We start from the raw sequence: 23,482 nt of genomic DNA on the forward strand, positions 1-23,482 counted from the left end.
TCTTACTGGAACAGAGCTGCCCACTTACTTCATAAATGGGGGCTGGTTATTAAAGGAGAATGAAATGAAAGAGCTTTTTGTCAGCAGAATGTAGTGAAGTCCATCATTTGGGGGAACAGTAAATACCAAGCTTCATTTCTATTTAGATAACATAAGGACCAGATCGGAGAAGAGGGAAATAAAATGTGAGAGCCCAGGAATGAGATTGACCTCGGTTTAGTTAGAACACTGATAAGCACAGGACTAGTTTATCATTTATATTCCACTTGCTCCCACAAAGGTTTTGAACTTACTTGACATAAACACACACACATGCTTTGTTTAAAAAAAAAAAGAAGAAGAAGAAGAAAAAGAGCTAGGTAACTGCTACAGAGGCATGGAAGCCTCAGATTAGTGATGAGAAACAGAATATCTCTAGGGAAAAAGAACAGTAAAGCAAAAAGATGATGGGATCAGTTGGCTTTGGGATCTGCCACACCTGCATTTGAACCCCAGACTTTGGGTAACATGCCCTCCGCAGCTCAGTCTTTGTTTATAACATGGAGTCACACTGACCCGCCTCAGAGATGTGCTGAGGTGAGGTGAGTGAACGTGCAGGACCCTGCACAATGCCTGCCACAGAGAAAATAACACGAATTAGGTCCCGTTTCCACACTAGAGCCAGAATTCAGGGCATCAGAGAATTCAGACAGAAAGGCCATTAATTACATCATTGTTTTCATTAAACTGTAACCGAAAAGTAGCATTTCTTAAATAATGCATGTAAACAATATTAGCATATACTGTACCTATGATATTGACATTAATAGAAATCATGGATATTTGCATAACACAGTAGAGCTATTATAAGTATTTCAAAAATGATATTTGCACTCATCACTATTTTTGAAATTATGGTAGTTACAAGACCTGCTGCTAGACCTACTTACTTAATGCATTAATAAAAAAGTCCATATATCACTACCTCACAAAACCGTTTCAAATAGACAGTTATATTTCAGTAATTGATTTCCTTTGTAATACCATCTGTTTTCTTTTACTCTTTAAAAACATGCTTTAGTTGAGAACTTAAGACATTATTCTTTTTTTTTTTTAAGATTTTGTTTATTTGACAGAGAGAGACACAGCAAGAGTGGGAACACAAGCAGGGGGAGTGGGAGAGGGAGAAGCAGGCTTCCTGCGGAGCAGGGAGTCCGATGCAGGGCTGCATCCCAGGACCCCGGGATCATGACCTGAGCCGAAGGCAGATGCTTAATGACTGAGCCACCCAGGAGCCCCTAAAACATTATTCTGAGAAGAGATTCGGAGACTTCACCAAACTGCCAAATGGGTTGGCTCTACTCTCTGCTAGTGTTAAAGTTGGCCACCACACAATGGACAAAGCTTCTGTTGATTAGGGTTGTGAATAGATGTGATCATTTTTAAGATGGACCTCATTTGAACAGTTTTCTGCAAAAATGATCAGTTTGGACTTTTGGTTGATTTTGGATGATACTCAGTTATTGCCCACTGGGTGAGATTTTTACTTTAAATGCAGAATAAAAGTCAACCCTTACATTTCATTTTTCTTGATCTCACAAGCAAAGTGGAAAACCAGGAGATGTGTCCAGATCCCTGGGAGTCACTTTCATGAGCACATATTCCAAAGATCTAAGAGAGGCATCAGGATTTTATGACACCAAGTTATTGGCTTTATTTGTGACAAAGGTACTGTGAAATAAGATAAGAATCAGTGGCTTGTAAATCCTGTCTTCCAGCCGTTAAAAATAAAAACGGACTCAACCATCACCTGGTTAATATTTCCTTACATTTCATTAGTTCTGAAACATGCCAAAATATGCCTACTTGCAACAGCTGGAAAATTATACTCCAACTAAAATTATATTTCTTGGCTTCCTATGGAATGTTTTTGCTCTGAGAGCTCAGGAATAGTCTAACCAGTGATTTAAAAAAACTAAGCCAATAATCCAACAAGAAATGTCACCAGTTTTTATTACAGGACTAAATATGTTTTAGAATGCAACTTTTCTTTAGTATACGTTTATGGCAAAGTTCTTATTCTAATATGTAGGTAAAGTACATGAAAAATGTCAGCATTATAATTTATGACAACAATCTATTGTTTTCCTTGGTTTAGCACATTTAAAGACAGACTCTTCTCTCTTTATCACATGGATAACCTTACAAATGAATCAGATAGCATCGTCTTTGTTAATATTTTCCTTACACTAGCATTTATTTAAAAGGAAGAGGGTAGAAAGTGACTAATGTTAAGGGCAAACTGGTTTTAAATGGTACCAATTTACCAACAATGTCCTTTAAAGTGCTGTTGAGATAAATGTGCCATCGACTGCACATCTGTACTCACTTTGCAAAGTATTTTTGAGTTAGTTTTTTTTTTTTTTAATCCGAAAGACCTTACCTCTTCTCCTTTCATTTGTTCCCTTCAATGCCTGCTCTGAATTATAAGAAAGTAGATTGCCACAAAATGCATTTCCCACTCTGGCTTACAGTGCAACCTTTATTTTTGCCACAACTTGGTCTGCTTGATACACTGAAATAGAGAAAGACCTCACTGAATCCTTCATTCTAAAAGAAGTTACTTTATGTTCAAAGTAACCTTCTCAGAGTCCAGATGGAGTCCTCTCTTTCTGGAACTGGCATAAGAGAGGTTGGGCAAATTTTTCCTTTCTGTCTCACTCAAGGATTCTACTAGAGACTAGACGGTTCTAGAGTTCAACTTCTGCAACAATTTAATCCTCATCTTGCCAATACGAATCATTATCAGATGGAGTTTGATGTCTCCTATGCTCTGTGTTCATTCATCGATTCCTTCATTCATTGAACGTCAAGTAAGTATTTATTGCACCTGGATGGACGAATGAACTGATTGTAGCGCTTTTCTTTGGGAGAGCCTACTGCTGCTTCCGTGGGGCCAACTGAGCTTCATGACTCGGTAGTTCTGGAAGCTGGGCGGCAATAGGTACATACTCAGTTGTTGTCCCATGGTCAAGTGTTTTGTTTCTGCCAGGGTCCAGTAACATGCCAGGGGCTGTTAATCACAAGGCATATCATTCTCTGCTGCGGAGGATGGGGCCACATTCCAAAACCCCAGGGGCCTGCTCTACACCTTTCACACCAGGGCTTATCACCACTGAATGTGTAGTGATGTTGGTACCCCTCTTGCCAGCTCATTCCCAATGGTCTTGGTAGTAGAGTGTCCCCTGGGCCCTCTTGTTGAACATCTTCTCTAGAAAGCCTTTTGACCTGCCCTACACCCATTCCAGTAGGACTAACTCTTCCAGACTCTTTATTCCTTCATGTATCATGTGCTGGGACAACTCAGGCATTTCCATTCCGCTCAGCATTGACTAGCACTTTTTCTACACTTCTAGGACCCACGCTAGCAGTGGATTTGTCCTATCCTCTGGGATCCTTGCTAGCACGTTAAATCCCGTGTCCTAAAGTCAATGAATTCTTGTTTATTCAGTCATAGATTCTTAAACAGACTAAACCCAAACCCAGAGGTACTTCTTTAGCCACTGCTGGTATATGCAAGCTAGCTAGCTCTCACCACTTCTTCAGGGGACAATTTCCTTCCTCCCTTAACAGACCCAGCATATCCCTAGCCAGTTATGCTGGAACTTAACTCTACTTTTTGGTCTGATAAGGCAAGATGGAAGCAACTTCTGAGGGGAACACCTGTTACCATTCAGGAATGAGGATTTGTTGTGTCTTCCAACACAGGAGAAGTGCTAGCTTTTCCTAGGGAAGAGTGGGACAGGTAGGCAATCTCCGAGGGTACAGGGAAGTCTGCAGAGCCAACATCCTTAAGGGCATTCATCCAGATGTCCCCCATCCAATCTTTGGGGGCCCAGGATTTCCTGGTCAGTCAGAGCCTTGACTTTAGCATAACAGCCCTAGCTTGGCTGAGCACTCAAACATCAAACATCTCCAGGGGTCTCTGGGACTCTATCAGATCTCACATCTGCCACTCAGCAATGTAAACTCTTCCATGGAAGGAGATAAGGACCTCTAGATAAGCTACTGCAGAGGACTTCAGGCTCTCGCACTTACCCTTTAACCTTGTTGATAGCTCTCATTCTCTCATCATACCTCTGCAGGGTGTCTCCACAATTTAGCAGCATCCAGTGTGCTCCATGGCCCTTTTATGCATCACCCTCCCTCCTCCCACTTTCTGTTTCATGCTTTTTGGGGTACCTTTGTCGATGTCCCCTTCCCTTTTGGGGCACCTTTGTCGATGTTCCCTTCCCTTTGGGGGCACCTTTGTCAATGCTCCCTTCCCCCAGGACACGTTCTCAGCTCACCACCAGCGTGATGGTTAGCAAGCGGGCCACCACTGTGTGTTAGGGATTCTCTGTGTCCCACGTGCTACTCAGGATGGCATTTTTGCCTGTCAGGTGCTGACTTGGCCGTCTTCAGTCCCCAGCGTGCTGCCTGTTTTCTCAGATGACTCAGGACACCACGTGTGAGTCAGGTCCTCTGAGAAGCAGACACAAAGGATTAGCTGTGCAAAAGATGCCTGTGAAGGATAAGGGGAGGGAGCTAGAGAAGTCAGGAGAGCCTCAGACCCTGATGTCCAGTCTTAATCCTATGAAGATTGGGCAGGCAGAGCCTCAGACCTCGGCAACGTTCTAAGGGAGTTGAAGTCGAGCTACTGAGGCTCATCTAGCTTCTCATTCCCCAGCTTCATATAATCGATATATACCACTTGTGTAAGTGTAAGATATACAAGGTGATGAGCTGATACACATATATCTGTGATGTATTTACCACAATAAGGCTAGTTAACGCAGCCTTCACCCACATAATTACCATTTTGTTATTGTCGTTGTTATGGTGAGACTGTTAAAAGCTCTGTTCTCATAGCAACTTTCAAGTGTACAATACACTATTGTTAATTCTAGTCACCATGCTGTACATTACATTGCTAGAATTTATTCATCTTATAATTGGAAGTTTACACCCTTTGACCAACATTTTCCCATGTCTCCCACCCCTAGCCTCTGGCCTCCACCATTCTACCCTGTGTTACTATGAGTTGGAAGAGTAAGTTATGTTGCAGGAATGGGTTTGCATTAGTACCCCACTGTACTCATTCACTGAGAGTAGCAGCCCTTGGGAAGTGTAGTTTTGGTGCTAGCATGGGATTGATCCAGAAGGGCAGCACTGGGCCATCGGTCAGATATGTTCCCCATCACAAGAGTTCTGCATGATGCATTTTCCTGGCTGCCATGTCATGCAGTTGTGTTCCATTCCTTCAGAGTACTTAGCCACTGACTTCTCCACTAGGTTATAAACTTCATGAGAGCACACCCTGTTTTGCTCACCATTTTATTTCCAGGTATTAGCACACAGTCTGGCAAAACTGATTCTCAGATATTTTTTAATGGTTGTTCAAGAGATGTGCTACTCCAAAACACATCTTTGTAACTTGGCTTAAAAAACAAGGAAGATTTCCAGTACCCTAAACAGAGGCCATTGCCATCAACATCACAGCATGCCTTGAGCCCGCAACCTAAAAAGAGCGCATGCCCACCCACAAGCCTCCTTCAAGCCAACCAGAAAGGTGGGGGCTTGTCTCCAGAACCTCCAGTCTGGTGTCCCTTCACAGGCTCCCCTTTGTGCATCATCCCCTTCTTCCTTCTTATACCCTTTTCACTGTATTTCCAGTCCAAATCTGCTCTAAAGAAAGAAACTGAAGTTCAAGCACCCTAAGGGGTAAACTGATATACAGCTAAGCAGAAATGAAAAATGGAATGAAACCTTTAAAATAGCATTTTCTGACATGGTAGGGATATGGAGGCAGAAACATATTTACTCGGAGAGCAAGACCTGATATTATACCTTATTACTGCCTATTTCACTGTGACGAGGCCCTGCATTCCCCAAACAGGCTGTTAACTCAGCAGTCTGATCACATTTACTTGTTCAAGACGCAAACTTTCAAAGTAGGAGACAGATCCTGTAGAATACAGGCCTTAGCAGTAAGAAGAGATCCACATTTTTTAAATGCTTATGGAAATGAAGCGAGACCAAGAGCTTTAAGGACATCATTCTGAATCTGGTGACCCAGCTGAATTTTCAACAAGTTCTTTACCTAACGCTGCGATTGTCTCTGACCAGTCCCCAGGAGCAACAAGCCCCTGGGATGTGTCATCCACTACGGTGTTTACATGGAAATGCATGTCAAGACAGAAATTACAGTTACACCTCTATTAGTACACAAAATATGCTGTGTTGCAATTATTTGTTTATGGCTTTCTTTCTCTCAAAAGCAGGAATTCCTCAAAGGCTAGATGCCAATTTCTTCACATATCTGGTGCCAAGAGTTAGGCTAGTGCCTAGCATGTAGGAGGCGCTTAGCAAATATTTGGTGAATGACTGAAAAATTGAATGAAAGATTATTATAGAGAGAGATCTCTGACCAGGTCCTCACAGCCCAGAAAACAGTTGTCCAATGTGTCAGAATTGTGTAAATCAGTCAGATTTCTCCTTGACCCTGCTAATCGGCATAATCCATTACCATCTCTCCCCTCTGTGTTCTGTTTGGTAGGACTAGCTTTGGTGTTAGGTAATACATAGGTAATAAAAACTCTAATTACCAGTTAGACTCATCTGCTTATTATGATACTAGTCTTTATTAAAACTAGATTTCACTCCACCATGCTCTTGGCTATAAAATAGAGCTCTTTTACTTTCTACCAATTCTATTGGCACTCCTTTTTAATTCAAATACTGCTCTGGGATCAACAATGCAATAAGACATAATTATGTTTTAAGATCCATGAATTGGTTGTGAAAATGCAGGTATTTTCTCTCTGGGTAGTTTGCTCCAGGAAATACACTGAGAAGTATATTTTTATCTTGATGTATGGGGATTTACATAGGAACATATCCCTTAGAGCTGCAAGCAGTATTTTGTAGAAATGCCGGAACAAATACCACCCATCACTACTTTATTATGTTCACAGTGTACTCCATTATCATCAGTATGTGAGTATAAATCCTCATAAGAAACCTCCCAGTATTAAAAACCATAATTATAACATGTATTTATTCCAAACATATGTACCACCATTTCAAACTACCCACCAGCTGAATATATTTTGCAGCTTTCAAAATTTGACTGGTGTGAAGATGGCTTTTATAAATGTGATTTATGACAATTTAGGTGCCGAAAACCATCGTAATTACAAGTACTGTAAATGTTTTCTCTCCGCTTAAGTAGCCTCACTGAGGAGGACAGCGCTCATTTCCTGTGGGCTGGGTCTTTTGGCTCCAGGCTCCCCTGCAGCCAACAGGCTGCTCTGTTCCCAGCTCTGTTTCACCAGTAAAAGATTAACAAAAACTTTTCAGCGCTCGGTTTTCTTTTCCCTCTGGAGCTATCCATTTTCCCATCTCCAAAGAGGGCAGCCTCTCCTAACATATGTTGGAAATTGTTGTTCAACTTCACAGAGTATACAAACACAAGACTTTTCTCCATTCACGGTGCCAGAGCAGACGTTTCAATGGAATATTTCATTATAATGCAGAGCCCATGTGCCAGAAAAGAGGCTTTTCGAATGAAATTCATGATCATTTTTTTTAACCATGTGGTATCTGGGGTTTCTATAAAGCACAAGAGACTTGACTTTTGGTATAAAAAGTTCAAACTTTTAACCTACCTGGATTTGAACAGGATAATAAATTGTCAAGTAATGACTCTTTGCCAAATGTTAATAATCTTCATGAAAAATAAAACCAGAGAGTCATGGAAAGGCTATGATACTCTGTGCCTTCACAGCACCTTCCATCTCGTTAGTTTAAAGCCGCATCTCCTTTTCAGGGGACACCCATGGAGACTCAAGCCACAAAGAAGGTCAAGTGAATTGCCCAAGGTTACAAAAGGGGAGTCTGTAGCAAGACTGACAAAAGAACCCAGGATTCCTCATTCCCAGCAATCTTGTAGTTTGAAAAGCCCCCAAACGCCACTCTTGTAAATTACACTGTTGTCAGCGCTTTCGGTATTACTCTTTGTTTTCAGTAGTTATAAACTCACTAGTTTAAAAAAAAAAAGGCTCTGGGACAGAATTTAGCCAACAAAATCTCTAGCTTAGAGTCAATTATTTCCAAAAGACAGTTTAAAAATTTGTAGTTCAGCTACTTTGGGGATACAGACATGACAAAATCCAAAGTTCATTTTCCTCTTGGTATGTCTTTGAATTTGAAGGGAAATTAGCCATGGGATTTATTAATGTTGTGTGTTAATTACTGAGTTTGGGTTTTATTGCCAAACCAACATAAAAAGAAAATAAAATCTGAAAAAAGATTGTTTACATATAAGAATAATAACTTAGCTTGATTTATATCAGCTTTACTCCTAAGTTACAGTATCAGTGAATACAGAGAAATTTACACATGGGCTTTCCATGGAGACTCACCATATATCCAGTATCCAGAGAGGCATTTCTGAGAATGACTTGGAATCTGCAGGAGTGCTAGTCTTTTCTCTTCCACCAGATTTCAGAGCTCTGCATGCGAGGTCAAACAGCTCTGTGAATCAAATCATGGCTACCAAGTGAGGTAATTCATAAGGGTTGTTATAGACTGTCCCTGCACCCTAATATGTTATAGCATTTTACTTTACAAACATTTCTTCGCATTTGTTCAAATGTTGACAAGACCATTCCTCTAAAATCAATAGAGGGATAGGAACAATGAGGAAAATAACAGACACTGAAAAAAGATCAGCCACAACATGTTGTCAAGTAGAAAATGAAAACAGAATGCAATCTGGTTGTAGTCTGCAATTTGCAATTCCTTGAAGGAGTGCTTCTTGCAGTAAGGGATTCACAGATGATGCAAATCACAACCCCTTTTGGACTTTGCTGCTGCCTTTATGAAATTTCAGATGTGACAAGCTGGCTGGGTTGAACCCAAATGTAAAAAGTCCATAGGATTCCCCCCAGTGCTGCCTGCCTTTTATTTTTCAATACTCTCACAAATTTTAATAGTATGCATGTATTACTTTTATTGTAGAATTACCTCTACTTAAAAAGGAAAAGGTGGAGTGATATTAGAATTAATAGTATATATCAAATAATGGTTATAATATGGACTGAAAATATGTCAAAACAACAAATTCGTACCTCCTTAAAATATATTCTCTTTAGAGAGAACAAATGTTAACCATAATTTCTCAGTTCAGTCCACCACAGTAAACATCAATAGGAGCTTACTCCCTTGTAGAATATAAGCCCCAGTGACTATTCCAATTCAGAATTAAGCCATTTCACATTATTTTCTATGTATCATATGCACTAGAATTCCAGTTCCCCTACTGATTTGTTACAAAGACTTGAAACATTCTGAACTTCTTAAAATTATGTTTTTCTCCATGTAAACTTGAGATAATTCATTTTTATAGGCTAAGTACAAGTTTAACACTTTCCAAAAATATTCTACATTATTTAAGAAAGGAGTTTGGTGTAAGGATGGAAAAAGATGCAATAAACTTAACAGGTTTAAATAAATAAAAATGAATAAATATATGTTTCCTCTAAAATCAGTTGAGGTATAGCAACAACAAAGAAATAATAACCACTGAATTAAAAGCAACCACAGGCAAATTGTCACCTAGAAAATTCAAACAGCCTGCAATCTGACTATAGTCTGCAATTTGCAATTCCTTGAAAGAATTCCTTGACATATATATTCACTTTTATACTTATATTCACACACACACACACCTCAGAACATTCTTTCAAATTACTATTTAGAATGCAAATATTCAAATGTAGGGGCACTATTTATTTAAGGACAGAAGAATGGACAAAATTTATGCAGGGTGTCCTTTTTTTTACCCATTTCCACCCTAATTCTCCACATCAGACTCATTCCTTTCAATCAGCCAAACCCTCCCACTGCATCAAGTTTCTGAACATGCCTTCTCTTCACTCTTCCATCTCCGACTGTTCCTACCCACTCTATCAGGATTACAACAGCACAGGATACAGGCAATGTCTGCATGTTGAACAGCAAGGCATGCGTTGCTAACAGAAGCCACTCCCTGATCTCTCCTCTACTCCATGGAACTTGTGGGTTTCTCTCCCAGAATCCCTACGGTCTCTCTTATAAACTTCATAAGTGGGGCCAATGCTGGAAATACAACAATATTTATAAATTTTTATATTTCTTGGTAACTGTCAGACATTAGCTTGGTGGGAGACAGCAACGAGTCTCAGAACACCTTTTGTAAAAAAGGTCAGTATGATGATGTTAAGTAAGCAGTTCCTTCTGATGTGCTCCTGTCTTCTCCTGCTTGGCAAAAAAAGTAGAACCTCAATAAATGCCTGTCAAATACATTACTGAGTAAATAGAGTCTCCAACTGTGTCAGGATTACTAGATAGAGCTGAGCAAAATACACAGGAAAAATGTATGCTATGGGAAAATGTGGAGAATTAGTTTGGTTTAAAGTAATATGTGGTAAGGTAATCTGAGACTGGTAGAAAAAATGGGCCAGCTAGATAGAGCTTAAGGACCTCAAAATTCTCTAAGCATGAACATTTATGTAAAAAATATTGTGTATCTTTTTATTTTATTGTCTTATTTTTATTTCTGCATACTTAGCATTTATCAATATTTTAGTATTAGCATTAATATTACTTGGAATATTTCTAGTCATATCTACAATTGACTAGTAGAGATCAAGGAAAAGCAGAGTTACTTAGTAAAAATTCACCTTAATGCCAACATTGTTGGAACTCATCCATTCCTTACTATTAAGTGAGGTATGTCTATAAAAGTTATTAGTCTTATAGATTGTTTTTTAATCATATACAAGTTACTTCCATGAAATAATAACTTCAAAATAGTATTGCCAAATTAAGCAGTCATGGGTGTACAACTTTGGAAAATTAGATTTTAAAACGAACCTCATATACACCTAGTCTCAAACTCTAATTTGACAAATAGACCCTGAGAGGTTAATAATAGTTCCAGCTCAGCTAAAGTTCAAACTCAGTGCTCCTGGTTTCTAGTCTATTTTATCTTCGTCAAGATTTCCCCCATGGTCACAATTTATATCTCTTTTCTAAATACTTTAAAAGCTAACCTATTGGTTTTGTAAAAGGCTAAATGGTTGAAATAAAGTGAGCATGATTCAGATACCTCATGCAGTAATCCAGTAAATTGTCTTATTATTTTAATCACTCACAGCCACCACTAAAAAAAAAAAATTCTTAATTGGCAGAAAAACAATGCAAAGCAAAGAGTGAATGCACAAAGGAAACCATACTTGGCCCCATAATAGAGCTGCCCACACTGGGTAGTGTGTGGCGGGGGTGGGGGAGAAAGAGAATAAAGACAGACAGAGATAGAGAGATTAAGATTAGCCAAGTGGAAATTGCACGCTTCTCAGGTTCCTTACTCAGTGATTAAAATGGGTTAATCAGGGCACCTGGGTGGCTCAGTTGGTTAAGCGACTGCCTTCGGCTCATGTCATGATCCTGGAGTCCCGGGATCGAGTCCCACATCGGGCTTCCTGCTCGGCAGGGAGTCTGCTTCTCCCCCTGACCCTCTTCCCTCTCGTGCTTTCTATCTCTCATTCTCTCTCTCTCTTTCTCTGAAATAAATAAATAAATAAATAAATAAATAAATAAATAAATAAATAAATAAATCTTTAAAAAAAAATGGGTTAATCAGCTGGTAGTGAGTTAAGCACTGAGAATGCAATGGTGTGAATGTGCATTTGATGCTTGTCCTCAACAAACCTAGAATCTAAGTTGAGAAGCTCTCCAATAAAGAAGAAAGCAAATGCCTAAATATAAAAATAAAAATTGAGAACGTTGTTTTGATTGTTGTGAACAGGATGCTGTGATTGAGAGTAGGAGGGAGACCAACTGAGACATTTATCAAAGGAAATCATACAAATATATTTATAAATGGTGGAAGAGCTAAGAGAGCAAGATAGAGGTTCATGTGTCAGCACTTGGCCTAGTCTGAGGCACCAGAGAAGTGTCCCCCTGGAGAAGTGGTGTTTTCCCTCCATTCTGCAGGATGGAAAGGACTTGGCTAGAAGGGAGTGGGTTAGTAGAACTTTCCAGACAGAGGGGGCAGCACATACATCAGTAGAAGAAAAGAAGTACAGAAACAACTGGAAAAGGGCCAGTGCAGTTGGAAACCAGAAAGCCAGAAGAATGGGGTGCCTGGGTGGCTCAGTCATTAAGTGTCTGCCTTCGGCTCAGGTCATGGTCCCAGGGTCCTGGGATCGAGCCCCGCATCGGGCTCCCTGCTCAGCGGGAAGCCTGCTTCTCCCTCTCCCACTCCCCCGCTTGTGTTCCCTCTCTCCCGGTGTCTCTCTCTGTCAAATAAATAAAATCTTTAAAAAATAAAAAATAAAAAAATAAAAAGGATGCAAACCATGTTTTTAAAAAAAAAAGAAAGAAAGCCAGAAGAAGCCCAAAGGAGAGTAAACAAGATGAGGTAAGGGACACTTCCTATGGGGTCTTAAGGAAAGAGAGGACTTTGTAATTGCCAGGGTTAGTCATATGGGCTGTGTATCAGTTTTCTATGCTGCATAACAAATTCTTCAGATTTAGTCTCTTAAACAATACCCATTAGCTCTTAATTATGCAGGTCAAAGGTCCAGCATGGCTCACCTGGGTTCTCTGCTCAGGGTCTCACAAGGCCAGAATCAAGGTGTCAGCTAGGAGACTAGAGAGGAATTTCCCTCCAAGTTCATCCAGGTTGTTGGCAGAATTTACTTCTTTCCTGGTCCCTATTTTCTTGCTACCAGTGAGATATTGCTGTCAGCTCCTCCAAGCCACCACATCCTTTCTCCTGTGGATCCCTCATCTTTAAAGCAACCAGCAGTAGGTGCGCCTGGGTGGCTCAGTCGGTTAAGCATCTGCCTTTGGCTCATGTCATCATCCCAGAGTCCTGGGATTGAGCCCCACATCGGGGCTCTCCCTCTGCCTACTGCTCCCCCTGCTTGTGCGTGTGCTCTATCTTTCTCTCTGTCAAATAAATAAATAAAATCCTTAAAAAAAATAAAGCAAGAATGGTATACACAGTCCTTCTCAGACTCTGAATCTCTATGACTTCTGCCACCTGCCAGAAAATACTTCTGTCTTTACAGGGTTTATATGATTAGATTAGTCCTACTCAAATAATCTCCCTTTTAGGACTAACTGATTAGAAACCTTAATTATATCTGTAAAATGCCCTCTGCCCTGAAACGTATCATAATTGTGGGAGCACCACCAGGGGGCAAAGATCATAAGGGCCATCTAATATTCTATCACAGGTTCTAGAGAGACTGTGGCTTCAAATTCTGAGACCATTATTAACCATTCCTGGAATGTGGGCATGATCAATAAGGAAACATTGGACTTAAATGACACATTAGACAAGATGGATTTAGACATTTACAGAACATTCCATCCCACAGCAGCAGAATACACATTCCTCTCAAGCACACGTAGAATATTCCCCAAGACAGATTATATGTTAGGCCATAAAACAAGTCTTAATAAATTTAAGAAGAGAGAAATAATAAATATCAAGCATCTTTTCTGATCACAATTGTATGAATTTAGAAATCAATTACAAGAAGGAAACTAGAGGGGCACGTGGGTGGCTCAGTCGGTTAAGTGTCTGCCTTCAGCTGAGGTCATGATCCCAGGGTCTTGGGATCAAGCCCTGTGTCAGGCTCCCTGCTCAGCGAGGAGCCTGCTTCTCTCTCCCACTGCCCCTCACCCACTTGTGCTCTCTCTCTCTTTCTGTGAAATAAATAAAATCTTTAAAAAAAAGGAGAAAACTGGAAAATTCACAAATATATAGAGATTAAAAAATAGGCTACTGAACAACCAATAGGTCAAAGAAGAAAGCAAAAGAGAAATAAAAAATATCTTTAGACCAATGAAAATAGAAATGTAATAACCAAAAACTATGTGATGCAGCAAAAGCAGTTCTAAGAGGAAAATTCATTGAAGCAATAAACACCTACATTAAAGAAAAAGAAAAGGTCAAATGAAAAACCTAACTTTACAAACCTGAAAAAGAAAACACCAAGCCCAAAGCTAGTAGAAGGAAAGAAATAACAAAGATTAGAGAGAAATACAAAGGATCATAATAGATGACTATTAATAGTTATAAGCCAACAAACTGGACAACCTAGAAGAAATGGACAAATTCCTAGAAACATATAACCCACTAAGACAGAATCATGAAGAAACAGAAAATCTGAACAGAACAATTACTAATAAGGAGATTAAATCGGTAATGAAAAACCTACCTACAAATGAAAGTCCAGGAGCAGATGGCTTCACTTGTGAATTCTACCGAACATTTAAGGAAGAATTAATACCAGTTAATACCAATCCTTCTCAAACTCTTCCAACAAATAGAAGATGTAACACTTCCAAAAATACTTTATGAGTATAGCATTCTCCTGATATCAAAACCAGATAAGGACAGCATAAGAAAAGAAAATTATAGGCCAGGGATGCCTGGGTGGCTCAGTTGGTTAAGCGCCTGCCTTTGGCTTAGGTCATGATCCCAGGCTCCTGGGATCGACCCCCGCTTCAGGCTCCTTTCTCAGGGGGGAGCCTCCTTCTCCCTCTGCTGGCCACTCCCCCTGCTTGTGCTCTCTCCCTCTTTCTCTCTCTCTCTGACAAATAAATAAAATCTTAAAAAAAAAGAAAAGAAAATCATAGGCCAATATCCCTGATGAACATAGATACAAAAATTTTCAACAAAATATTAGCAAACCAAATTCAACAATACATTAAAAGGATCATACACCATGATCAAGTGGAGTTCATTTCAGGGATGCAGGGATGGTTCAATATCCACAAATCAAACAATGTGCTACCTCACATTAACAAAATGAAAGATAAAAATTATATCATCATTTTAGTAGATACAGAAAAAGTACTTGACAAAATTCAAATCCATTCATGATAAAAACTCTCAAAGTGGCTATTAAGGGAATATACCACAACATAATAAAGGCCATATATGACAAGCCCACAGCTAACACCATACTCAACAGTGAAAAATTGAAAGCATTTCCTATTAGATCAGAAAAAAGATGAGGATGCCCACTCTTGCCACTTTTATTCAGTACAGTACTGGAAACCCTAGCCAGAGCAATTAGGCAACAAAAAGAAATAAAAGTCATCCAAATCAAAAAGGAAGAAGTAAAAATGTCTCTATTCACAGACAAAATATGTTGCAGAGTCTATATTGCAGACGATATGACAAGATATTATATACAAAAAATTCTAAAAACTCCACCAAAAAATGTTAGAACTATCGAATTCAGTAAAGACACTATATGTAAAATCAATATACAAAAATGAGTTGAATTTCTATGCACTAACAACAAACTATCAGAGAAATTAAGAAAATCATCCCATTTACAGTTGCATCAGAAAGAATAAAATACCTAGGAATAAATTCAGTCCAGAAGGTGAAAGATCCTTACACTGGAAACTATAAGATACTGATGAAAGAAATCGAAGAAGACACATATAAATGGAAAGATATTCTTTGCTCATGGATTGGAGGAATTTATTATTAAAATGTCCATACTACCCCAAATGATAGGCAAATTCAATGCAATCCCTATCAAAATTGCAATGGCATTTTTCTCAGAAATAGAACAAACCATCCTAAAATTTGTATGGAGCCACAAAGACCTCAAATAGCAAAAGCAATCTTGAGAAAAAAGAACAAAGTTCAAATACCACATTTCCTGATTTTAAACTGTATTATAAAGGCATAGTAATCAAAATAGTATGGTATTGGCATAAAAACAGACACATAGATCTATAGAACAGAATAGAGAGCCCAGAAATAAACCCATGCATAATGGTCAATTAATTTAGGACAAAGGGGCCAAGAATATACAATGGAGAAAAAAAGTCTCTTCAAAAATGGTATTGGGAAAACTGAACACACATATGCAAAAGAATGAAACTGGACCCTTATCTTATGCCATATACAAAAACCAACTCAAGGTGCATTAAACTTGAACATAAGACCTGAAACTATAAAATTCCTAGAAGAAAACATAGAGGGAAACATAGAAGAAAATAAGTTTTACATTGATCTTAGCAATAATGCTTTGGATTTGACACCAAAAGCAAAGGCCACAAAAGCAAAAATGAACAAATGGGACTATATGAAAACTAAAGAGCTTCTGCACAGCAAAAGAAGCCACCAACAAAAGGCAAACTACAGATTGGGAGAAAATATTTCTGATGAGTTAATATTGAAAATGTATAAAGAACTTACACAACTCAATAGCAAAAAAAAAAAAAAAAAAAAAAGAATCCAATTAGAAATGGGCAGAGGAACTGAACAGATACTTTCTAAAGAAGATATAAAGTGGCCAGCAGGTACATGAAAAGGTCCTCAACATCACTAATCATCAGGAAAATGCGAATTAAAACCACAATGAAATATCACCTCATACCTGTTAGAATGGCTACTATTAAAAAGACAAGAGATAAGTGTCGGCAAGCATATGGAGAAAAGGGAACCCTCATGTACTATTAGTGGGAATGTAATTTGGCATATTATGGAAAACAGTGTGGATGTTGCTCAAAAAATTAAAAATAAAACTACCATATGATCCAGCAATTCCATTTCTGGGTATATATCTGAAGGAAATGGAATCACTATGTTGAAGAGACATTTGTACCCCCATATTCATTGCAGCATTATTTATAATAACCAGGACATAGAAACAACCTAAGTGTCCGTCAATGGATAAATGGATAAATAAAATGTGATACACACACACACAATGGAATATTATTCAGCCATTAAAAAAAAAAGAAAATCTTGCCATTTTGAGAACATACATGGACCTTGAGGGCATTATGCTAAGCAAAATTAGTCAGATTAATGAAAGACAAATACTGTGATGTTACATTTATGTGAAATCTAAAAAAACCCCCAAATTCATAGAAACAGAGAACAGATTGGTGGTTGCCAGAGGTGGGGTTTGGAGGAATGGGTGAAGGTGGTCTAAGCTACAAACTTCCAGTTATAAGATAAATAATTTCTGGGGATATAATATATAGCATGGTAACTATAGTTAACAATACTATATTGTACATTTAAAACTTGCTAAGAGAGTTGATCTCAAAAGTTCTTTTTTTAAAAGATTTTATCTATTTATTTGACAGAAAGGGAGAGAGAGAGAGAACACAAGCAGGGGGAGTGGCAGGCAGAGGGAGAAGCAGACTCCCTGTTGAGCAGGGAACTTGATGTGGGGCTTGATCTCAGGACCCTGGGATCATGACCTGAGCTGAAGGCAGATGCTTAACTGACTGAGCCACCCAGGCACCCTTTAAAAGTTCTTATCACAAGAAAAATATTTATAACTGTATGAAATTTTATATTTTTTATTAATTTTTAAGTTTTAATTCCAGTACAGTTAATATATGGTGCAATATTAGTTTCAGGTGTACTTTCTAGCTCTGTCATTGCAAATGGGAAGCTTTCATTCTTTATTGTGGCTGAGTAATATTCCATTTTGTACAAAATGGAATGTGTGTATGTATACACACACATATACACATATATATTACATATATAATACATATATATTACATATATATGTAATATATCTTACACATATACATATATCTGTACTATATCACATCTTTTTTATCCATTCATCAATCAATGGACACTTGGAATATTTCCAGAATTTGGCTATTGTAAAATGCTGCTATAAACATCAAGGTACATGTATCTCTTTGAATTAGTATTTTTGTATTCCTTGGATAAATACCTAGTAGTGTGATTGCTGGATCATAAGGTAATTCTATTTTTAACTTTTTGAGGAACCTCCATACTGTTTTCCACAGTGACTGCACCAGCTTGCATTCCCACCAACAGCACATGAAAGTTCCCCTTTCACCACAACCTCACCAGCACCTGTTGTTTCTTGTGTTGTTGATGTTAGCCATTCTGACAGGTGTGAGATGATATCTCATTGTAGTTTTGATTTGCCTGTTAATAAGTGATGGTGAGCACCTTTTCATGTTTCCATTGGCCATCTGTATATTTGCTTTGGAAAAATGTCTACTTGTGTCTTCTGCCCATTTTTTAATTTGATTATTCTTTTTTTAAGTGTTGAGTCTTACAAGTTCTTTATATATTTTGGATACTAACACTTTATCAGATAGGTAGGATATTTGGAAATATATTCTCCCATTCCATAGGTTGCCTTTTAGTTCTGTTGTTTCCTTCCCTGTACAGAAACTTTTTATACTGATGTAGTCCCAATAGTTTATTTTTGCTTTTGTTTCCCTTGCCTCAGGAGACCTATCTAAAAAAAATTTGCTATAGCCAATGTCAGAGAAATTACTGCCTGTGCTTTCTTCAAGGACTTATGGTTTCAGGTCTCACATTTAGGTCTTTAATCCACTTTGAGTTAATTGTAGATATGGTAAAAGAAATTTGTCCAATTTCATTCTTTTGCACATTGCTGTCTAATTTCCCCCAATACCATTTGTTGAAAAGATCATCTTTTTCCTATTGGATATGCTTTCCTGCTTTGTCAAAGATTAACTGGCCATATTATTATGGATTTATTTCTGGATTTTCTATTCTGTTCCATTGATCTATATGTCTATTTTTGTGACAGTATCATACTCTTTTGATTACTACAGCTTTGTAATATAATTTGAAGCCTAGAATTGTGACACCTCCAGCTTTACTTTTCTTTTTCAAGATTGCTTTGGCTATTTGGGGTCTTTTGTGGTTCCATACAGATTTTAGGATCGTTTGTTCTAGTTCTGTGAAAAATGCTATTGGTATTTTGATAGGGATTGCATTAAATCTGTAGATTGGTTTGAGTAGTATAGACATTTTAACAATATTTCTTTTTCCAGGACATGAGCATAGAATGTTTTTCCATTTCTTTGTGTTGTCTTGGATTTCTTTCATCAATGTTTTAGATTTTTCAGAGTACAGGTTTTTCAATGAGGTGATGTACTTTAACTAATCTCTGTTGTGGTAATAATTTTGAAGTATGTACATGTATCACATCATTATGTTGTACATCTTAAACTAATACAATGCTATACGTCAAGTGTATCTCACTTGACAATGAAACTGGACCAAAAAAAAAAAAAAGATAATATAATAGTGCCAGAGATTCTATATCCATCTAAAGGATGCTCCAAAAAGAGTGAAATAAGAAAATGGGAGGGAAGAAATAATGCAAAGCAATAGTAAATGATGATAAATAATAAATGATCATTTCCCTGAACTGAAGAAAAGATGGAGAATCCTCACTGCCCAAACAGGCCTAGCTCCCATCTATACATTTGTTAGAAGACATTCCTAGACACAAACTGCTGGACTTTAATTCTTTTTAAAGATTTGTTTATTTATTTTAGAGAGAGAGTGTGTGGGGAGGGAGGGGCAGAGGGAGAGAGAATCCTGAAGTAGATTCCCCACTGAGCGGGGAACCTGATGCAGGGCTCGATCCCAGGACCCAGAGATCATGACCTGAGCTGAAATCAAGAGTTTGCTTTTTAACCAACTGAGCAACCTAGGTGCCCCTAAACTGCTGGACTTTCTGAACTCCAAGCATAAACAGAAAACCAGGAGAGTCTCCTATCTAAAATTTTAAACTATGCTCTTTCAGAAATGTAGTTTAAAAAAATCTTCTACGATTTTAATGCTTCTTATAAGTTAAAAACTGAGGGAATTTTTAGGAACTGAGATACTTCGTTGTGAAGCAATACTTATGTGAAGTTTAGCACGTTGATAGTGGATTAAAAAATAGAGAAGCCATAGCTGAAGAATGGAACAAACAAACAGGGGAGGGAAGTGAAGACATAGCCTAATCTGCCTCTCTAGTATAATTTGAGGACTGCTCATAAGAGCCTTTGGGCGTCCTCTAGTAATATCTCTTCAGTGAGTGAAACTCACTAATCATAAATCATTTTGTGTTCAACATTGCCAATTCCCAATGTTTGCCTTTTGAAATATAAATACTGTACTGTATTCCTGGCAGGAGTAACTCATTAAAACCCTCACACCTTAAATGAGTGTCTTCAAACCCCACTTAACCTCTCAATCACCATGGGCACTTTAAAAAGATACATAAATTCACAGGACCTCCAAAAGACATGGAAGATGAGGCATCATAGTGAAGTAGAAAAACACTAGACCCAGAGAGCCTTGATTAAAATTATCCATCTGCAATAATTGGGGTAACTCACCTAAGCTTCTTGAGCCTTAATTTGCTTTCCTACAAAAACAGAACAATGGTATCCATCTTACAGAAACTTGGAGGACTAAACGAGTCAAGAGATGTACAATGCCTGGCACTTACTAGTAGTTCAACTGATGATAGCTGCTTACTAATTTTATTTGGGGCCAAGCCTGAAGGGTTTAATAATATTTGTCTTCTAAATAAAAGTATCCTAAGTACTCAGCCAGGATTCCCAAAATACTGTCATCAGTCTTCTTGCTAACCACTCCTTAAATAACTGTTACTTCTTACTCTTCTAAAAGTTGTAGCTGCTTAAAGTGGTAAGTCTCTTTGTTCCAAGGTGTCATGGTTACAGAAAGATTCAACTCCAGGCTCATATTCCTGCTACTTTTGAAGTTTCTCCAGAGAAAGAAAACCACACCCAAGCAAGAGTGCTCTAATATAGTCACACCCTCGGACTAAACCAGCTAAATCTGGGGTAAGGCACAGTGGAAAGAATAAATTAAAAAAAATTTTTTGAGAGCACAAAGCAACAAAATACTTCATGTATCTTTATTTGGCTATATTCCCCCAACCTCATCTTCCAAATCTGGCCATTGAGAACTTTTTATTCTTCTAGGCTAGTATTATGACCAAATTCAATGAGCCAAATTAAACATTTCCTAAGAATGATACTGGATAGGAGGTGTTAAAAATGAATTCAAGGAAGTCTTATATGTTCTACATTAGCACTTGGCTCTTCTGATTTTCCATTTCTCTTCATAGGCATTTCATTTTGTTCTAGAATGCATATCTGATTTTTTTTAGTGTCCAAATATTATTCTTTTAAATAGCTCTAGGGGCTCCTGGGTGGCTCAGTTGATTAAGCATCTGCTTTCAGCTCAGGTCAGGATCCTGGGGTCCTGGCTCCCTGCTCAGCAAGGAGTCTGCTTCTCCCCCTGCCCCTCCCCCTGCTCATGCTCTCTCGCTCTCTCAAATAAATAAAATCTTAAAAAAATAAATAGCTCTAATCCATTAACAGAGTTTCTTCTATTCTCATGTTGTATGTGAACTGTTAGCAGGTTTTTAAGTGACTCTTTCCACTGTACATAGATTTGCCTGCATTGTTTAGGGGCAATGACTTCGAATGGCAGCTTTTTTTCTTCTAAGAAGAATCTTTTAAAATCTTGTAAACATATACTTTATATGTAAAAGTTGTGCTCTGTATCTTTTCCTTTCCACAAATGCAGCAGTGACTCAAAATTATATACTTGAAAAAACTATTCTGTAAATACTTTCCAGAAGTACAGCTCCTTATACAACATTAGTTGTATAAGCAGAAAATATTCTGCCCAGAAGGGGAGATGTTTCAGTTTAGTGTAGAAGGACCATGTGGATCATCAGGTGGGTAGTCTGGGGAAGAGAATTCCTGATGGAGGGAACAGTATTTGCAAAGAAACCATGAAACTACTAGTCATGTTTGGGGAATTGCCAGAAATAGAAAGTGTGTGTGCACACATGGTACAGTGGGAGGTGAGGTCTTTGCCACTGATGTGTAGTAGAGCCAGAAGAGGGAAGCTAATTGTAGAGGCTATACAAATAACATACAAAGATAGGTGGAAGAACAGGACCCAATAAAACACAGAGGGAAGAACAATAGTCAAAGTTGTCTTGTTTGGGGTTTTTGTTTTGTTTTGTTTATCTCTATCAGTTCATTGTTATTGCCATTTTTGGACATTATTATTTTGTGTTAATTTTTAGAATACCCCATGAAGTCTTGCTGATTGACATTTTTGTTTTTCTCTTAGTATTCTTGGTGCAGCCTTAACCTTTGTTGGTATGTATACTATGTTCAGCAACCTGAAATAATTTGAAATCTGAAGATTTACTCCAAATGCCATCAATTTACATGAGTGACCAAGTCCTTGGCTTCAGCGATGCTTTGTTTTCCTTCTAGAGCTACGTCTACTCATTTTTTTCTGCAATTTTTTAAATTTAAATTTTATATTTTTATATTAATTTTTACTATGGTAAAATATACCCAACAGAAATTTTACCATCTTAACTATCTTTAAGTATACAGTTCAGTAGTGTTCAGTATATCACATTGTTATATAACCATCATTACCATCCATCTCTGCAATAGCTTTCATCTTGCAAAACTGAAGCTCCATACCCATTAAACAATTCCTCATTCCTCCGTCTTCCCAGACTCTGGCAACTACTAATTTCCTTTGTGCCCCAATGAATTTGACTACTCTAAGTTCCTTATATAAGTGGAATCATAAAGTATTTGTCTTTTTGTGACTGGCTTATTTCACTGAGCATAACGTGCTTAAGGGTCACTCATATTGTAACGTGTCAGAATTTCCTTCTTTTTACAGGCTAAATAATATTCCATTGTATGTTATACCATATTTTGTTTATCCATTTAATCACTGATAGAGATTTGGGTTGTTTCCACCTTTGGGCTATTGCAAATAATACTGCTAATAAACACTGGCAAATATTCTTTGAGTACTTGCTTTCAATTGTTTTGAATATATACCAAGAAGCTGAATTACTAGGTCAGATGGTAATTCTATTTTTACTTTTTTGAGGAACTGCTACTGTAGAATTCTAACATACTGCTGTTGGAAATGTAAAATGGTGCAACCAGTTTGGAAAAGAATTTGGCAGTTTCCCCAAAGGCAGTGTCCCCATAGGACATAGCCATTCTGCTCACCAAAGAGATAGGAAAGCATGTGTCCCTATGAATTTCATAACAATCAAAATATAGGGAAAACCCAATGTACATCAACATCTGGATGGATAAACGGATACACAAACTGTGATATATTTATAGAATGGCATACTTCTCAGCATTATAAAGGAATAAAATATCAATACATGGATAAATTACTAGATAGTTATGCTGAAAGAAACCAGATTTTTTAAAAAGATTTTTATTTATTTATTATTTGAAAGAGAGAGAGACAGTGAGAGAAGGAACACAAGCAGGGGGAGTGGGAGAGGGAGAAGCAGGCTTCCCGCTGAGCAGGGAGCCCGATGTGGGACTCGATCCTAGGACCCTGGGATCATGACCTGAACCAAAGGCAGACGCTTAACGACTGAGCCTCCCGGGTGCCCCAAGAAACCAGATTTTTAAAAGAGTACATAGATTCTGCTTATATAAAAATTCAGAAAATCCAAGTGAACGTATAGTAATAGAAAGCTTATCTATATATGGTGAAAGGGGCATAGAGAAG

This window comes from Zalophus californianus, chromosome 13, assembly GCF_009762305.2.
Source record: "Zalophus californianus isolate mZalCal1 chromosome 13, mZalCal1.pri.v2, whole genome shotgun sequence".
Taxonomy (NCBI): domain Eukaryota; kingdom Metazoa; phylum Chordata; class Mammalia; order Carnivora; family Otariidae; genus Zalophus; species Zalophus californianus.